The sequence below is a fragment of the Bos javanicus genome, chromosome 9 (genome assembly GCF_032452875.1).
Source record: "Bos javanicus breed banteng chromosome 9, ARS-OSU_banteng_1.0, whole genome shotgun sequence".
NCBI lineage: Eukaryota > Metazoa > Chordata > Mammalia > Artiodactyla > Bovidae > Bos > Bos javanicus.
Window position 1 is genome coordinate 91,570,112 of NC_083876.1, and position 17,137 is coordinate 91,587,248.

Here is a 17,137-nt window from a genome sequence, read left to right on the forward strand (position 1 = left end):
TCAAACCCGTGTCTCCTGCCCTGGCAAGCGGATTCTTCACCACTGAGCCACCAGGGAAGCCCCTATCGTTAGCAGTGTTGAGACCCCTGAAGCGTGGTTACTTTGAGTATAAGGCAAATGAAAAAGTGGCACGTGACGCCCATCGTGTTACCTGGGACGTCCTGGTTTTACGTCTTTGTCCCCTGTGTTACGACCCTGTTCTGATGTGTTGGTGTAAGTCCAGCTACTACTCTGTAAACCTTGGACCACTTCTCTAGAGTGACATTCTGTTAAGCATCCTCAGAGACGTTCCAAGGAGTGGATTATAGAAATTAAAAAAAAAAAAAAAATCGAAATTTGTCCTAGTTCCAGAAAGAAGGAAAGCCAGAAATTTTGACAAAATTTTTGGCAAGCAGATCTTCTCCGGATGATTGGCTCACATGTGCTTCGCTGGCATCACAAACCCAACCATGGGTCATCAGTGCAGAGAAAGGCTTTATCCGGCTGGGTTCATCTGACAGCCCGGCAGAAGTTTCCTGGCACTTGACCTGTACTTAAAGCCATCAGCCACCACACAGTCCCCTGTTGGGTTGAAATGCAGTCCTCTATGGAGGAAACATCCCAGGGAAGAGACTGGACTCATTAAGCGTGGGCTCCAGCTTACAGTAGCAACACGAGCTGAGGAGCTCACGGTCTCTAGGAGCTGACAGTCTCTAAGAGTTGATCGTTAGGTCCATGGCAGCTGCTGGAATGTGAAGAGAAGGACCAAGGCCCAGCCCCCACCTCACACCTGGCATGTGCCTGCACGCTCAGTCACTTAGTCGTGTCTGAGTCTTGCGACCCCATGGACTATAGCCCTTGAGGCTCCTCTGTCCGTGGGATTTCCCAGGCAAAGCGGGTTGCCAGTTCCTTCTCCAGGGGATCCTCCCAACCTAGGGATCAAACCTGTGTCTCTTGCATCTCCTGGGTTGGCACGTGGGTTCTTTACCACCAAGCCACCTGGGAAGCCCCGGCCCTGGGCACAGGTGACACAGACCCGCGTTTCTTCCCCTCCTTGCTGCCATGAGAAGGGTTTACAAACCCATGTTGGCTCCCTTGCCAGGGTTTATGAAGGCTTGCCAAGTTCAAGCAGTCATTGAAGGAGAAGAACAACTAATTAGGGCAAGATTGTCCCAAAGAGACAGGGATATTTTCTCGGAAGTTGCCAGAGAGGATGCAGGTGTTTGGATGTGTTTCGTGGCGAGTGGTTTGAAAAGTAAGTAGTAATTTCTTTTGAAGATGTAAAGAGATAACTGAATTGCAAACTCATGAAATTGGCCGTCTCAAAACGGACATCGTTTTCTTGTTGTGTAATACTTTCTTATAAATAGTCGATAGTCAGGACTCTGCTCAGACTGTCCTGGGACCTGTTAGAGTTTGGTTTTTAGTCCCCCTGTCTCCCAGCCAAGCCACTTAGGCGAAGAACACTGAGCCCTGTCCTAACTTCAATCAGCTTTACTCTGCTTTGTATCCATCATTATCAGCAGGGCTGGCCAAGTGCCATTGTTCTCGGGGGCCACAAGAGTTCATTTACTTTCATAGTTCCTTTACCCACTGTATACAAATGATAAATGGACCTACAACTTGGAAGTTTTCAGTGACCTCTTTCTCAGTGTATGTGTGATTAGGGGGAAAGGAGGGAAATACTTGAAGAGAAAGAGGTGATTTAGGATCAGCTTGTGTAAACCCTGATATTTGTATCATGACTAACACTGGATGGAAGAGGTTATTTCATCTTGAATTATTATTTGTAGTGCAGATCAAGCTTTCCTTCAACACCCATTGTAATTGCAGGGAGAGATCCGTTCCCAGGGCAACATTTCAGTTTCCCCAAATGTGGTGCTTGATGTTGACAAGAATCTGGCTCTTCAGAGGTCTTAAGAAATCTCGAAGGGCCTCAGACGTCAATCAGGAAGGTGGCCCCTGAGTTGACAGGAAGTGGGGTTCACTGTAGAGAGTTTCTTTCCAGGGAGTTCTCGTGCAGATCCAGAGGAGGTGGTATCTGGCACACCCCTCATTTAGCCTGACTCGTTGGTAGTGCTTAAAATTGTTTCAGCACAAGGCTTTCCAAACAAAAGCTGTATATATTAGGTTTGAGTCTTTTCAGACTCTGTCCATGGGGCAGAGGGCTGCAGGGTCCCCTCGGGGATGGGGAAAACCCGACTTCTATTCAGTTTTCTACTAGTACTGGTTTCTACTAGTCCATCTCACTTGACGGATCCTCATGGGGATGAGTTACAAGCTAACTCTGGGGTTCCTTGGTGCTAACATGTCTGGTTTGGGCTGTTCAGGCCAACTTATAGCATGTTATAATCTGTTGTTTCGCTAAGACACAGGTATGAACAGCCTTGACCGCAAGGCAGGTGGGTGGCCGTGTGTCTTAGGTGGTGAGTGGGCTCTGGGGACTGTAGTCACCGTTTCCCCGTTCAGCTTTTTTCTACTCATTACCGCATACCTGCCTTAGGGTAAATTATATACGATCATGAGGCTTGTAATTTGGGGGTTTGCTGAAATGTGCCATCACCAACGTCTGAGGTCTTCTGGGAAAAGGCCCAGGACTCGACAACTGGATGAAATGTGGATGCCATGGGTCCCATTTTGTGAGACGAGTCCTGAGAGCGTCCATGTCACACTCCCTGGTGAGCACACGAGGGGTCTCTGGTGGGGTACACGTCAGCTCTCAAGCACTGCAGGTTAGGGACATCCTTATCCCAGATCCTGGGCTTCCGAGGAGTATGATTATGGAAAACCACACAGCTTTCAGATACAATCGCCTCCCTTTCTCCTGTGCTTTCGGATCTGCCCAGGCCAACACAAACGCTCCTGAGATTGTGCTGTGTATGTAGACAAAGAATGTCTATTAGTGGCTCATTATCTTGGGTCATGTTCAAAAATCTCTGTGAGCTTGTTAAAATAAGACACTGTGCCTTCCTGAAAACTGCTATTCTGTTAAAACAAACCAAAAAAACCGACATGCAGTACAAGTGTCGTGTTTCTCCCTGACCTCAGAGTTGTGACTTGAGGCGCTGAGGGGAACCCAGGCCCAGGTTGGTGTAGATTGGGTATGGACTAGTTGGTGGGGGTCTCAGTGGGTCCTCTCTGCTCTGGGGGTTGAATTGTAATGTGACCCGAGTTGTTGCCTTTCCTGCCACCTCTGTGGCGGTGGAGCCCCACTTCCTGTCTTTATCATTTTAAGAGCTCGTGAGAGAGAGATTGAAATGAAAATAGACGGATGTAACTGAGATAACCTATCAAAATAGGCATGAAAGCAGTTTCTAGTTGTTGTTTAGTTGCTAAGTTGTGTCCGACTCTTTGTGACCCCAAGGACTGTAGCCCACCAAGCTCCTCTGTCCATGGGATTCTCCAGGCAAGAATACTGGAGTGGGTAGCTAGTTCCTTCTCCAGGAGGATTTCCCAATTCAGGAATCGAACCCACGTCTCCTGCGTTGGCAGGTGAATTCTTCACTGCTGAGCCACCAGGGGAGCCCTAGTTTCCAGTTGCGTGCGTGCATGCTAAGTCTCTTCAGTCATGTCTGACTCATTGCGACCCTGTGGACTGTAGCCCGTCAGGCTCTTCTGTCCGTGGGATTCTCCAGGCAAGAATACTGGAGTGGGTTGCCATGCCCTCCTGCAGGCGACTTTCTAGTTCAGTTCAGTTCAGTTGCTCAGTCATGTCCAACTCTTTGCGACCCCATGAATTGCAGCTCGCCAGGCCTCCCTGTCCATCACCAACTCCCGGAGTTCACTCAAACTCATGTCCATTGAGTCGGTGATGCCATCCAGACATCTCATCCTCTGTCGTCCCCTTTTCCTCCTGCCCCCAATCCCTCCCAGTATCAGGGTCTTTTCCAATGAGTCAACTCTTCGCATGAGGTGGCCAAAGTACTGGAGTTTCAGCTTTAGCATCAGTCCTTCCAGTGAACACCCAGGACTGATCTCCTTTAAAATGGACTGGTTAGATCTCCTTGCAGTCCAAGGGACTCTCAAGAGTCTTCTCCAACACCACAGTTAAAGAGGATCAATTCTTCGGTGCTCAGCTTTCTTCACAGTCCAACTCTCACATCCATACATAGCCACTGGAAAAACCACAGCCTTGACTAGGTGGACCTTTGTTGGCAAAGTAATACCTCTGCTTTTGAGTATGTTATCTAGATTGGTCATAACTTTCCTTCCAAGGGGTAAGTGTCTTTTAATTTCTGGCTGTAATCACCATCTGCAGTGATTTTATGCCCCTCCAAATGCACATGAGGAGTAAAAGTCTTTTCTTTCTTTAATTTTATTTCACTTTTCCTGGTGATGCTTTGAAATAGCCAATTCCTGATTTTAAATGTTAATTCTGGATAAGGAGATAAAGCATATAGAAAGTGAAGTCACTCAGTCATGTCCAACTCTTTGAGACCCCATGGACTGTAGGCTACCAGGCTCCTCCGTGCATGGGATTTTCCAGGCAAGAGTACTGGAGTGGGTAGCCATTGCCTTCTCCAGATAGCATATGCATGCATGCAAAGTAAAGACCTCAGGGAGGGCAGCTGAGCCCACTCAGAGGGGCAGCCTATGTAGGAGGCCAGGCGGGGTCCCAGGTGTGTTTTTTCCAGCTGCCTCTCCCCTTCAACCTTGGGGCTGGGAGCTGGGTGTTCCTGTCCTGAGAATCTCCATGGTCACCTTTCCTGGGTTCGTATGTTTTGGCATCCAAGGAACATGAGGGGCTCATCATGTCGTTGACTAAGTCACGTCAATTCACTTCCACTGGTCCAGTTTGCAAATTAAAACGAAGAAAAGCGTCTGCTCAACTGAGTGGCCATCTAGTCTGTCCAATTGTCAGACAGCTGAGGGCACCAGATTGAATTTCCCTGAAGCAAAATGGATATGTGAAACTTGAAAATTTCTAAAATGGATGATTGTTCACTTTTCAAAAGTTCCTTTGCCCTATAAAAGATGAACAGGAGGATTTCTTTGAACAGCAGCTTCTTCCAGTACTCTAAAAATAAGATGTAATTAAGGTCCCATCTTTCTGGAGCATATGTGATACATAAAGCTGGCATGCTGGTAAAAAATGTTGAAAGTCTTTTAAAATTAACTTTTTCAATTAGTAGAATTTTTTATCTGATGGGTTCAATTTTGCTAGTAGATATATACCTATCTAGTAGATATAGTTTTTGCTCTGGACTGGGGGAGGGGAAGAATACATCCTACTAGTTTGAAGATGAAAAAGTTAACAGTGAGGGCGGTTGCATCATGTGACCTGCCACTCATTAATCTCACAGTATCTCTTCTTGGGGAAAAAAATGTCAAAACCTTTTAACCTTTAAGCTAGCAGGAGTGACGTGTTGAGCAAGCTGTTGCATAAAATTCATAAGCATTTAGCGTCAGCCCCCAGCCTAAGGGCTTCCAAGCAGTTGAGCTGATTTTTGCCAACGGAATGAATGTCATAGGACGGTTTTATATAAGTTGCCTAGAATGATTGAAGGTTTAGCTGGTAGACATTATACTTCCAGGATGACTGTGTGGACTTCTTTCCCTTATGTTCATGCAGCCCTTCATTCAATGTTGAACGTCCATGGAGAAGCCCCAGGCCAAGGAGTCGAGATTTCACAGCAGCAAAGACAGGCCTTGGCCCCGCTCACCCGGAGCCCACACACCCGGCAGTGCACAGGCTCCTTTGACAGCCCTTTCTTTTCCTCTTTCTCCTTCCTCTGCTTGTTGTCTCTCCTACCCACTGTCCCAAAGCTCAAGGGGTCAAAGTGCAGACTTGTCACATGTAGGTTGTTAACACAATTGGTTTTGTTTTTGTTGTAGCTCAGCAAGGGCATCAGCTTTGACTTGAAATATATGGAAGTCCTGATTCCTTGCTGTTTCTAATTTTTACTGGAGTATAGTAGCTTTACAATGTTGTGTTCGTTTCTGCCGGACAGCTAAGTGAAGTAGTATACGTGCCGATTCCTTGTTGGCTTGTGGTGATTCTGTTTGAGGAGGAGTGGCCCAGGGAGAGAGAAAGGTGTGGTGGGGAGAACATTGGGAGGTGGAGGAAAAAGGAGGCTAATTAATAATTTGGCTGATGGGAGCAGGTGGAGAAGGGAAGGGTCCCGACTTTGTCGTGGCCAGAGTAACACGGAGCCTGTGGTAGAATCACTGCTGCGTCCATGAGCAAGGCGAAAGGGAGCAGGCCTCTTTCATTTACTTTTTCAGTCAATCACAGAGGTGCTCATAATCCAGACAAGGAGGGCGAAGGCGATGATTAGGCCAAGGCTCTGCCAGGGTTGTGGAACTGGGGGCCTCAGCCAATGGAGAACCTTCCAGGGAGGCAGCCGTCAGTAGAGTGTTTTCGATGGCTGCCTAAGCACCGTCAGGTGGAGAAGAGTGAAGAGCATTCCGCACAGAGGGGATGGCAGACGGCAGCCTGGTTCCCAGCGCCTGAGCATCGGTGAACATCTCTGCTCTCCGCTTGTGTTCCCGGGGTTCCCTGAGAACGTGGCTGGCAGAAGGGAGACTCCATGCCCTTCCTGCCCCCTCTGCGATGGACACTTCCAATGCAGTCCTGCATGCCCTCCCCACGGTTAGCCTGTCTGGTGGGCAGGAATCTCCATTTTACAGTCGAAACTCTCAGTAGCTAAGGAACTTGCCCAAGGATTGCATATTCAGTGGAGAGCAGCTTCAGAGCTTCCAGGGCAAGTGTCAGGTTCCAAAGGGCACACTTTAAACCGGAATTCTGAACCGCCTTGCCATAAATGAACTCTCTGGAGGGTTCTGCCAGACCCTGGGCCCGGGGACCCTGTGCCTCCCACCCGCCAGCTCCCAGGAAGTTGAATTTCAGCACTGTTTGCAACAGCTCAGTCCGTCTGTGATGGTGCAGAAATCTCTGTTATATTTGGATCATTCAAAAGTCTGTGTTATATTTGGGTCATTCATGCCAAGTGGCACAGTTTTTCAGGGTTTAGGATCTGAGCGACTTGATTTAAATGAATGCGAGACATCGTGGGGTATACAGGGTATGGAAGACAGGAAACCTGAACATTGTCTAGACGCCCAGCCTTTGTGTGCCCCGGGCCAGTGTGAAGTCCCTGCGCTTCAGGTTTCTGATGTTCAAGGATTTTGTGCCCTGCCTTTCCCAGGGTCTGTTTTAGCGCTAATATGATATATATGATCCTTCTTTCCATCACATTGGAATTAAGAAGCTTCTTTGGGGAATCCAAAAACTTTGTATGCATCGTATATGTGTGGGCATGACACATGAAGCAAAACGTGATCTCAGTTTAAGAGAGGAGCCTTGCATATCCCCCGTCATAGGAATGAACTTCTCTAACAGGAAGGTTTTTATTTTTATCTATCTTTTATTTTAATTATGCTTGGTTCTTGGGAAGACCTGACTTCATACTGTTCTACCCTAATAGGACGCGTGTGGCTCCACACATTTTTAGTAGGCTTTTAACTACAGAACAATAAAACATTTAGCAAATTATGGTAGAACATGTCTGCACACACTGCTCCTTTTAGATCTGTGCCAGCCATCCTGCTCCCATATGGGCTGACCAAGTGGATCAGCTGGACGAGGCAGATGGGGGCCTGGCATCCCTGAATAACTCTGGCACCTTCCCTTCAGCGTGGTAGGGCAGGCTGGCTGAGGTCTGGATCTGAGAGTGTTTTCAAAGGGCCTGGTTTTCTTGGTATTGCTCCATCTCCTCCTTATTTAGCCCACTGGTGGTTAAGCCATGAGTATCAGTGCCAGGACAGAGCACTTCCTGGGTAGGTTTTCTGTCCTGTGGTTTCACAATCGCGTGCCTCCTGCTTTGGGGGAGAACAGCAGACAGGACGGTGGATTCCAGTGTGCCAGCTTGGCTGATCACTGAGCTGCTCTGGTGAGGGCTTTACTGGGGGAAGAAATGAAGGCCTCAGAGCCTCTGTTATAGATGCTCTTTCTCAACTGTAATTTATAGAGAAGTGATTCTTCAGGCTGTAGGCAGGTTTCAGCTTGCTGCTGTTAGTAGGTCATTTGGAATCCTGTGTACTAAGTCACTTCAGTCATGTCCAACTCTTTTGCAATCCTATGGGCTGCAGCCTGCCAGGCTCCTCTGTCCATGGCATTCTCTAGGCAAGAACACTGGATTGGGTTGCCATTTCCTTCTCCAGGGGATCTTCCCGACCCAGGGATCGAACCGGCATCTCTTAAAGTCTCCCGCGTTGGCAGGTGGGAGCACAGATCACATTTACTTAAGGAGGAAAAAATGGGAGATAGAACAGAAGCCTCAACACTGAAGTTGACCTAATTCCTGTTTCTCCGTGCCGTTGGTCCACCTGTGGTCATTCCTGCTTGTCCTTACCGCACCCCCCACCCTCATTCTGTGGCCCTGCATTCATGGAAGCCTGGCCCCTATTTCCAGAGCCAGGTTTCCATGAATAAGAAAGGGCGTGGCTGCTTTGGGAGCCCTGGGCCTCCCTGCAGGGCTGGTCCCTCTGCAGCCTCGTGACCCACGGGCCCTGGTACGGGGTGGCCATTTGCTGTGTGGAACTCAGGTATGTGGGGGATGCATTCTGCATGAGGTATGAGTAGAAAGGCAAGTAATTGGGGGCGACACACACGTAACTTCAAAGTCAGTCTCGGCCACTATGTAGCTGTGTTGTCTTTGCGAGGTTATTTCACTTCCTTGAACCTCATTTGCTAGTATGCATCATGGCATTAATGAGTTTGCCAGACTGTTTGCACAGATTGAGACCTGGACTTGGACTCACATATCCAAGGCCTGGACTTACATATGCAAGATCTCACTTGCCTATGTGAGTGACCTGGAACCCAGTGGGTTTCTGCTGGGTGAGGGTTGCCTCCCAGTCAGCTCACCTTCATTGTGCCCAGTTTATAAAAGATTGCATTTCAAAATTAAGGACAGTTGCAGCAAATGCATCATTTATGGCAGCTTGAGCTACAGAAGCTCAGATGGTAAAGAATCTGCCTGCAGTGTAGGAGACCCAGGTTCGATCCCTGGGTTGGGAAGATCCCCTGGAGGAGGAAATGGCAGCCCACTCCAGCTCTCTTACCTGGAGAATCCCATGGACAGAGGAGCCTGGCGGGCTACAGTCCATGGGGTCACAAAGAGTCGGATACGACTGAGTGGCTGACACTTCTAGGACTTTCACAGTGACCTTCCAGGTATAACTTACACCTCCAGGCACTGCTGTCTCTCAGTTTACTTACAAAAAAAAAAAAAAAGATCTTTGCACCATATTCTCATTGAAAACTATGGTGCTTGGCCTCCTACTCTATGAAATTATAGCCAGTGTTAAGGGTGATCATGCAGCCCACTGGTAACTGTAAAGAGTGATCCCTGAACGAGCAAGAATGTGGTTCACAAAAACTCTTTGTTTAAGGAGTTTGGAGTAAGCGTACCTGCCTGCAGTGTCTCTTGGTTGTTGGTCTCTGGAGTGGCCGGTGTCTGTCTGTGTGACTAGGTTTTAGATGCAGGAGCTCGTTTTGGATTTGACACGTAAAGATGGGGCTGCATCGCACGCATAGACACTTCTGCCAGTGGGCACCGCAGCGGTGTGGCCGGGAAATGAGCGGGAACTGGGGAACCACAGATGCCAAGGCTCTGAGTTCTGGCTCTGCTATTTGCTGGCTGCTTTGTAAATGACACTGGGCAACGCGCTTCTCCCAACCCAGCTGCTTTGTGGAGGCGCTTCGATCTAGTTTGTAGGGTGTTGTTTATGAGACAGTCTATGAGGCGTAATTGTAGGAGCAGAAGAGATGAATAATAGATGAATAGTGCGTTCATCCATGTCAGCGTTACCAGCCAGAGGCAGCACGTGGAGGAGAAAAGGCTGGTCCTCCTTCTACCCAGTGACTTGGTGACTCACATACCCGTGTAACGCCAAGCAGGTCCCTAACCCTCAAACTGCAGCCACCTCTCGTGTCAGCAGGGCTCCCCACCATGTGAAGGGGCTTTGAAAATTAAAGCGCTTTCCAAACATGAGCTCTGTGGCCATCCTCTGGTCTCTCTGTACTGTTCCTTGATGTTTCCTTTTTCATCTTGACCTTCACCAGTGGATGGATCGGGTTACAGGCTCTTGAAACGATTCTATCAGACGCTTATGATCTATGCTAACACATCCCAGAAATCCATGGTCGTGAAAATACTTGCCAGAACACCATAATAAATTTCACTCACTGTTTGTTTACTTCAAGTTTGTTTGTTAAGACAGAAATATTTATTTCTCTTACTTGGCAACAAAGAAACCCAGAAATTTAGTCTGTAGATGTATGTGCATGTGTTACTAGATCATTCTCATGGGTCTACACTGGACGATTTGAGGAATTTTGTGTCTTTTTCCCTTTTGCTTCCTATTGTGGGTCTCCGTGCCTTTTATTCTCCAAATGCTGATTTGCTCCAGATAGCAACCCTATTGTGTTACAATATGGCAAATCTTACCCAGATTTAAGAACACAGCTCTGTCCCTTTAGAACTTGTAGCTTATTTTCATTGTCATTTTTCATTCTTGAGTAGCTTTTAAGTCAGTTTGAAGGATAAACTCATTAGCAAAATACTTGGAATACTCCAATAGATGATATCTCGATGCCAGTTTTGTGTGAATCATTCACACATTTCATAAAGTTGTATCTCCCCTTATGCCAAAGCCACAGTAGAAAGATTAAAAAAAAAATTATTGAGTTATTTTTTGTCATGCATATAATGCCATGATGCCTTAATATATTTATATACATATATATTTATAATGTAATAATGACATACTGTAATAGTATGGAATTATATAAACATTTGTTTCAGCATCATCTAAGTTTTACCAGCCACAAAGACACAAAGATCAAATCAAAATTGCTAAATACAGTCTTTCAATTACTGAAGCTTTTCATTTTGTTGCTAATAGCCCTAAATTTCCAAATATTGACCCTAATTTCTGGTTGAACCTAGGACAGCTGTGCAAGTCACAGTAAACTTTCCAGCCCCAATTCACTATTGTTTTAACAAGGCGTGGTAAGGTGATTTGCATGGTGGTTAAATGCATCAGTTTTAGGGTCAGACTTTCTGTGTCAGGGTCCCATGTCTGTTCACCAGTGTGGATATCTTTGTAAACCTATTTGACATATGTACTTAACTAGTCCAACTAATTGGATTTTAGGTTAGGTACTATGCTTCTGAGCTTCCCCAGTGGTTCAGTGGTAAAGAACCTGCCTGCCAATGTAGAAGACACAGGAGACAGTCCCTGGGTTGGAAAAATCCCAGTCCAGTATTCTTGTATTCCTTTTTTTTAAAATATTTATTTAGCTGCATCAAGTCTTAGTGATGGCACTCAGGCTTAATTGCCCTGCAGCATGTGCAATCTTCCAGGAACAGAGATTGAAACTGCATTCCCCACATTGCAAGGATTCCTCACCACTGGGCCACCAGGGGAGTCCCACTCCAATATTCTTGCCTGGGAAATCCCATGGACAGAAGAGCCTGCAGGTTACAGTCCATGGGGCCGCCAAGAGTCAGACATGACTGAGCAACTGCAACAATAACAACTATGCTCTTACAGAATGCATGCATGTTGTTATATTTATTAATGATTTTTTTCAACTTTTACAAATCTATGTCTTAATTTAAGAAAACCAATAGGTACCAAAAAAAAAAAAAGACACTTCGTAGATTTTAAGACCGTAAATGATGTGGAAATGTGTATTTCCAGAATTTTACACCCCTCACATCACCATTTAGGAAGATTTTAATTGACTGCAGATATTAACATATATGTTGAAAAATTCCCCAGTGGTTCATCGGGTTCTCATCACCAATCTAAACCAAGACAGTAGGCACCCCAGGCATAGATATTTTGAAGCCTACCCATTGCCCACAGACTGAAATGGTTCTGCCTGGTTCTGCTGTTTAAGGACCTGGGAGGGCAAGACCACATGGACCCACTCAAAGTTAGTTAGTGGCTTTCTCGTTAGACTGCATCCGTTGAAGTCCTCTTAGTCTACATGTGACGAAACTAAGGCCCAGCAAATTTAGGTGACCTTAGTTACTGGCAGAATCACGTCTGGAGCTTGGGCAAGCTGACCTCCGAGACAGGGTCTCTCCTAAACCATTCCCCTACGAGGAGAGAGCTGAACACCCTAGTTCTTCCTGCTCCACTGGAGAAAGACATGGCATTTTAGAGCACAGAAATTCATCAAACATTGAACCATGGGCTGTTTTATTCACTCCATCTCTTCTTTAGGAATTATCTTGGAAAAAAAAAATAGAAAAAGTTATTCCGTTGACCAGTGATGACCAGTTATTGTTCCTTCTGTCAACAGGCAAGATGATGAATGAAGTTCTGGCAGCTTCCAGTGTCCCAGGCCTTGTAGACATAAGTGAGACGTGCTTCAAAGTTCCCATGTGCACCACATCGGATCTTGTTTAAGGAAGCGTTAAAAGGAACCCACCGTTACTATTGAAGGCTCTGTGCTCTCAGACATTGTTTCTGATTGAATCCAGAGGTTGCAAGCATGCCTCCCTGTATTACCTGTTGGAGCAGGTTTAATTTTATAAATTTTAAACACAAACTCTATGAGTTTCTAGTCCATAATTGTTCTTTTTGAGGATCCACTCAGATGAACAGTATTGCATCTGTAAGAGATATGCACTTCCACAGGACCAGAATTTTTTTTGTTTTTTTGTTTTTTTTGGAATATAAATGGCAACAAACTCCAGCTGTAGCATCATCCCGTACCAGTGATGAGAAGGACAGATTGCAAGGAAACTGTTCAGGGAGAAAATGTCATGTTGTGTTGGAACTACAGATTACTGGAACCATAGCTGTAGTAAACTAAGGCTTTTTTGCTTAAACACAACGTGCAAAAACTGTGGTTCTTGACTGGTGGCTTTCATCCATCGTTATGAGTCATCTCCTTGGACACGCAAACGTTGAACTCTTCCGTTTTTATTAAAAAGGAAAAGAGATGCAGTTTGAGGAAATCCAGGTTCAATGTAGTCTTCCAGGTATCTCACCCCAGCTTTCGTGTCCTGATCTTATGAACAGCAGGTACCTGGTGGTAGGGGAGAAGCCTAGGGAGAGAGGAGGGAAGGGAGTCATCCCATTGTATCATAAACATACTTTATAAGTACGTTTTTTAATCACTTCTTATTCAGGCAGAGATTATAAAAATTTGTTGCAAGTATTCAGACCAGGTTCTGGGTTTTGGAAATTATCAGTGTTCACAATACCTGCAAGGGGTGGGGGGTTGAAAAAAAAACCCACAAACTCGAATATGAACACTCTTTACACTTAAAAGAATATTTTTATCATTCTTTTATTTGTTTTGGCTCTGTCACGAATTAAAGTGCTTGGAATGCTGTATCTGTGGTCTCTTGACATTTAATCAATGAGAACCTAACACTTTCACAGTATGCTGTCGCTTTGGACATTCATAATAAAAATTGAAACGGATTCTGGTTGGTAGTCGTTTATTTTGCTCTGTAGCTTAGTGCCTCTTCCGTGGTTCGTCTCTGCCTGTCATCCAAGCGCTTTGTGTGGCCGCATACCTTGACATAGATACACGTACATAGTAAGGCTTTGCCTGTCATCCGAGTGCTTTGTGTGGCCGCATACCTTGACATAGATACACGTACATAGTAAGGCTTTCAGTCCATCAAATCACTGTTCTCTGTATTTTGACAATCACTCTCTCTTTGTTGAAAGGCTGGAATATTTTTGAATGCTAAGTTAGATTATGCATTCTACAACACAGATTAAAGGTAATTCTTGAGGACTCTTAGCTTTCTGCAGTTTCTGATTATACCACATTTTCTATTAAATGCATTATAATATATTTTGATATTTTCTGTTAAATAAGTAGGTAATTGGAGAAGGCTGTGGGCAATCCAGCTATGAGCTTTTCAGTCACATCTTGTTGGTTTGGCTCTGCCCCATGTGTTGTGTGTTAGAGTATATTTTCATGTATTCCATAATATTATAGTAAATTAAGAAACTCCAGTGAAACCCACACACGTGAGCCTGCGTAGAAGACTTAGACCTTGCCTGGCACTTTCATGGCATTTGATATGGAAATAAGAAGAAAAGGTCCCTTTCCTTTTTTCCTTTTGTAACTAAACCTGCAGTTGGCAGATACGCCATTCATCTGTCTCCCACCTACCATCATCCCCCCAGAAAGGAACAGCAAGGGTTGGGAGATAAACGTGGACGTTCTAGTGCATATTTGAGCAAATGACATTGGAACTCTTCAATTAGGGGAAGGGAAACCTAACAGGAGGTTCTGGGTTCTTTGCAGTGGGTGGGTGGCAGGAGAAGGAGTGGAATAGTGAACCAGCTTAAAAATAGGATCATTCCTTTAGACTGAGTTTTGTACAGTGTTCTCACTTAGCTGGAGGTGCATTTCTGTGATCAGGCGTCCATCCAGGACCCAGCTGTTACAAGAGTCGTCTTTTCTAAAGTCCCAAGACACTATAATAAGGTCAGAGGTTGATGCTTTTGTTCCATGGATGAATTCCCTTTTCCGAAGCCTCTACTACCCTCTCTCTTCTGAGCATCTGGACCTGCATCTTTCTTTGTGAATCAGCGTGAATATTTACCAGTCCGCACTGCAACCCTGCCTTCAGTCAGCGGCAAAGGGAAGCTTTCAAAAGTCACTGTTCTCTAGGGACCTAAGACATTTTGAGCTGGTTTTAAAGACAGTATTAGGTGACTTTGACAAACTGAAGCTATTCTGTATTTACACGATTAGAAAGAATCCTTGATGTGGGTTGTTTAGTTTTATCAGTAGATGCTGGATTCTCATGTGAATTCTAATACTCAGGTCTCGTTCAGATGAGACGGGTGGTCTTAAGCAATGTCTTTGTGGTTAATAAATTCTTCAGAAAGAGAAAAAAAAAAACCCTAAACGTCTGTTTCAGAATGGTTCCCTGCATGGGAATTACACATAGATGATTACTTATTTTCAAAGCAATCTGTGTTTTAAATGATTGAAGAACACAAGTAGTTAAGAAAGCAGTTGAGTTTGATGCTTTAGAAGAAAGCCTCTTTCTGGTCATTTTTAGTGATTTTTCCTAAATCTGCTATTTCTACATCCATTTGTTAAAATTGGGGAATATTCCACACTATTGTGGATGGCATCAAATCACATCATTTTTACGGCTGGAGTTTCCCTCGGGGGACCGCTTCACTATGACCAGGAGAGGAGCCTGGTGCAGTGTTTAGACTGGGCATATTTATTGTTCTATAGATTCTCACTGCACCTTCTGGTGTCTAGAAATGTTATGTTTACTTCTTTTATTTCTTCTGAGGTATACATCTCTTTCAAACATTTTTAAAAATACCATAGCAAATGAGTCTACCTGTGCGCTATCAGGAAATAAAATGAGGGACTTCCCTAAAGGTCCAATGATTAGGACTCCGAGCTTTCACTTCAAGGGCGCAGGTTCAATCCCTGGTTAGAGAACTAGACCCTCCAAACTGCACAGTGCAGTCAAAAAAAAATGAAGCTTATTTTCACGTTCTGGTGTTACTGAAAAAATAAATTATGTATTTTTTAATCCAAACATATACAAATCAAATATAAACGGTTTAGGAAAGAAAATTGTAAACTAGAAAATATATATATACACATTTAATTATCTAAACTGTTTATATACAGGCCCAAGTATAATAGTATATTTTCTAAAAAGATAATATGAATACAAATTTTTAAATCCACTGTACAATCCACAATCTAGAAGTAAATGTGGCTGAGTCTAACAGCTTGTGTGGCTGGGAAAGAAATTGATACGCCTTTTAGAATTTTGCTTGGATAATCATGTGTGGGAAGATTATTACTGAGTAGAAGCAATTGCCATTCCAAAGATTTTTAAAAAATTATATGAAGACTGAGCCAAATTCTTATTTTATATCATCTTAAAGGATCCTTCTTGAAGAGTTGCATTAATATTTAAAAGTCTCCCACAAAATATCAAGCAAATGAAAAGCCACAGCAAACAAGACAGTCAGTGGTGGGCACCTCCCTCCTTCCCACCACATCATTCCTGCCCTTCCATTACAGACAGGAAAAAGAAATAAGCTAAGAAGGAAGAGGAAGTCATTTTCACCAGAAAATATCCATGTTACCCAGAGTTTTGCTGTGCCTGTGTAGACGTAAGCATGTGTACACACTTCACGGGCCTGGAGGCCAGGGCAGAGAGAACTGGATTCATCTAGACCACAGAGAAGTTAAACTTGCCAAGAGGAGGCCTGGCTGGGCAAGTTCAGGAGGCCCTGGGCAAGGAGACAAGCTAGGGTCCTGCCACGAGAGCTGGTGGGGAGACGTCTCCCCAGAAAACGACCAGCAGCTCCAGAGATGGAGGCCCCCACTTGTGTGCTTTGGCCAGACTGCAGCTGAAGCCCTACCTCCTTCACACTGTCTGACTCCAACTAAGTTGGCTTTTTACTAGAATGTTAGACGTGTGTGCCTGCTTAGTTGCTCAGTCATGCCCAACTCGTTTGCAACCCCATGAACAGTAGCCCACCACGTTCCTCTGTCCATGGGATTTCCCAGGCAAGAATACTGGAGCAGGTTGCCATTTCCTTCTCCAGGGGATCTTCCTGACCCAGAGATCGAACCTTTAAAGGATATTTTTATTTGCCAACGTCTCCTGCGTTGGCAGGCAGATTCTTCACCACTGAGCCACCTGGGAAGCCCAGAATGTTATACATTTGTCTCCAAATACGAATACTCCTTTGTGATCCAATGCGTATTTATTCAGTGCTCACAGAACTGATTAGTGATCAGAGGTGAAGGGATGAATGAAAATGACGCTTCTGCCCATCACTCGGATCTGCCAGTTAGGAAGGCAGGCAGGTGTGCATTGTCTTTTAAACAGAAGCTGAATGAAAAAGAGGCCCACGTGGGTGGGTTTCAGCCAAGAGTTTCCCTAAAAATGACCACTTTTTTTGTTAGCTCAACTTTGCACTGAAGAAGAAAGAAAACAGTTCTTACAATTTATCTTTTGCTGTTTCCTAGCCAGTGATAAGCTTATTGTTTATTTGGTTTTGAGAATCTTGGGTTTATATTTGCTTATAACAGTGAGCCATGCCTAGTCAGAAATATACTGTTTCTAAGGACTTACCTGATTTCTGTGGCCTGGCAGCAAAGTTTGACGTT

At 44.9% G+C, this 17,137-nt stretch overlaps 1 protein-coding gene across 9 annotated transcripts in view; it reads left to right on the top strand.

Moving 5' to 3' along the window:
* Positions 1-17,137, top strand: part of SCAF8 (SR-related CTD associated factor 8) — a 218,797-nt gene that overhangs the window by 138,015 nt on the left and 63,645 nt on the right. Inside the window, exon 21 of one of the 9 annotated variants that reach the window (XM_061428392.1) lies at positions 12,302-12,389. The exons of the other annotated variants lie outside the window; for them this stretch is intronic. The gene's annotated coding sequence lies outside the window, so the exon portion shown is untranslated. Of the gene's footprint in view, positions 1-12,301; positions 12,390-17,137 lie in introns of those variants that run through there. 9 annotated transcript variants of the gene reach the window in all.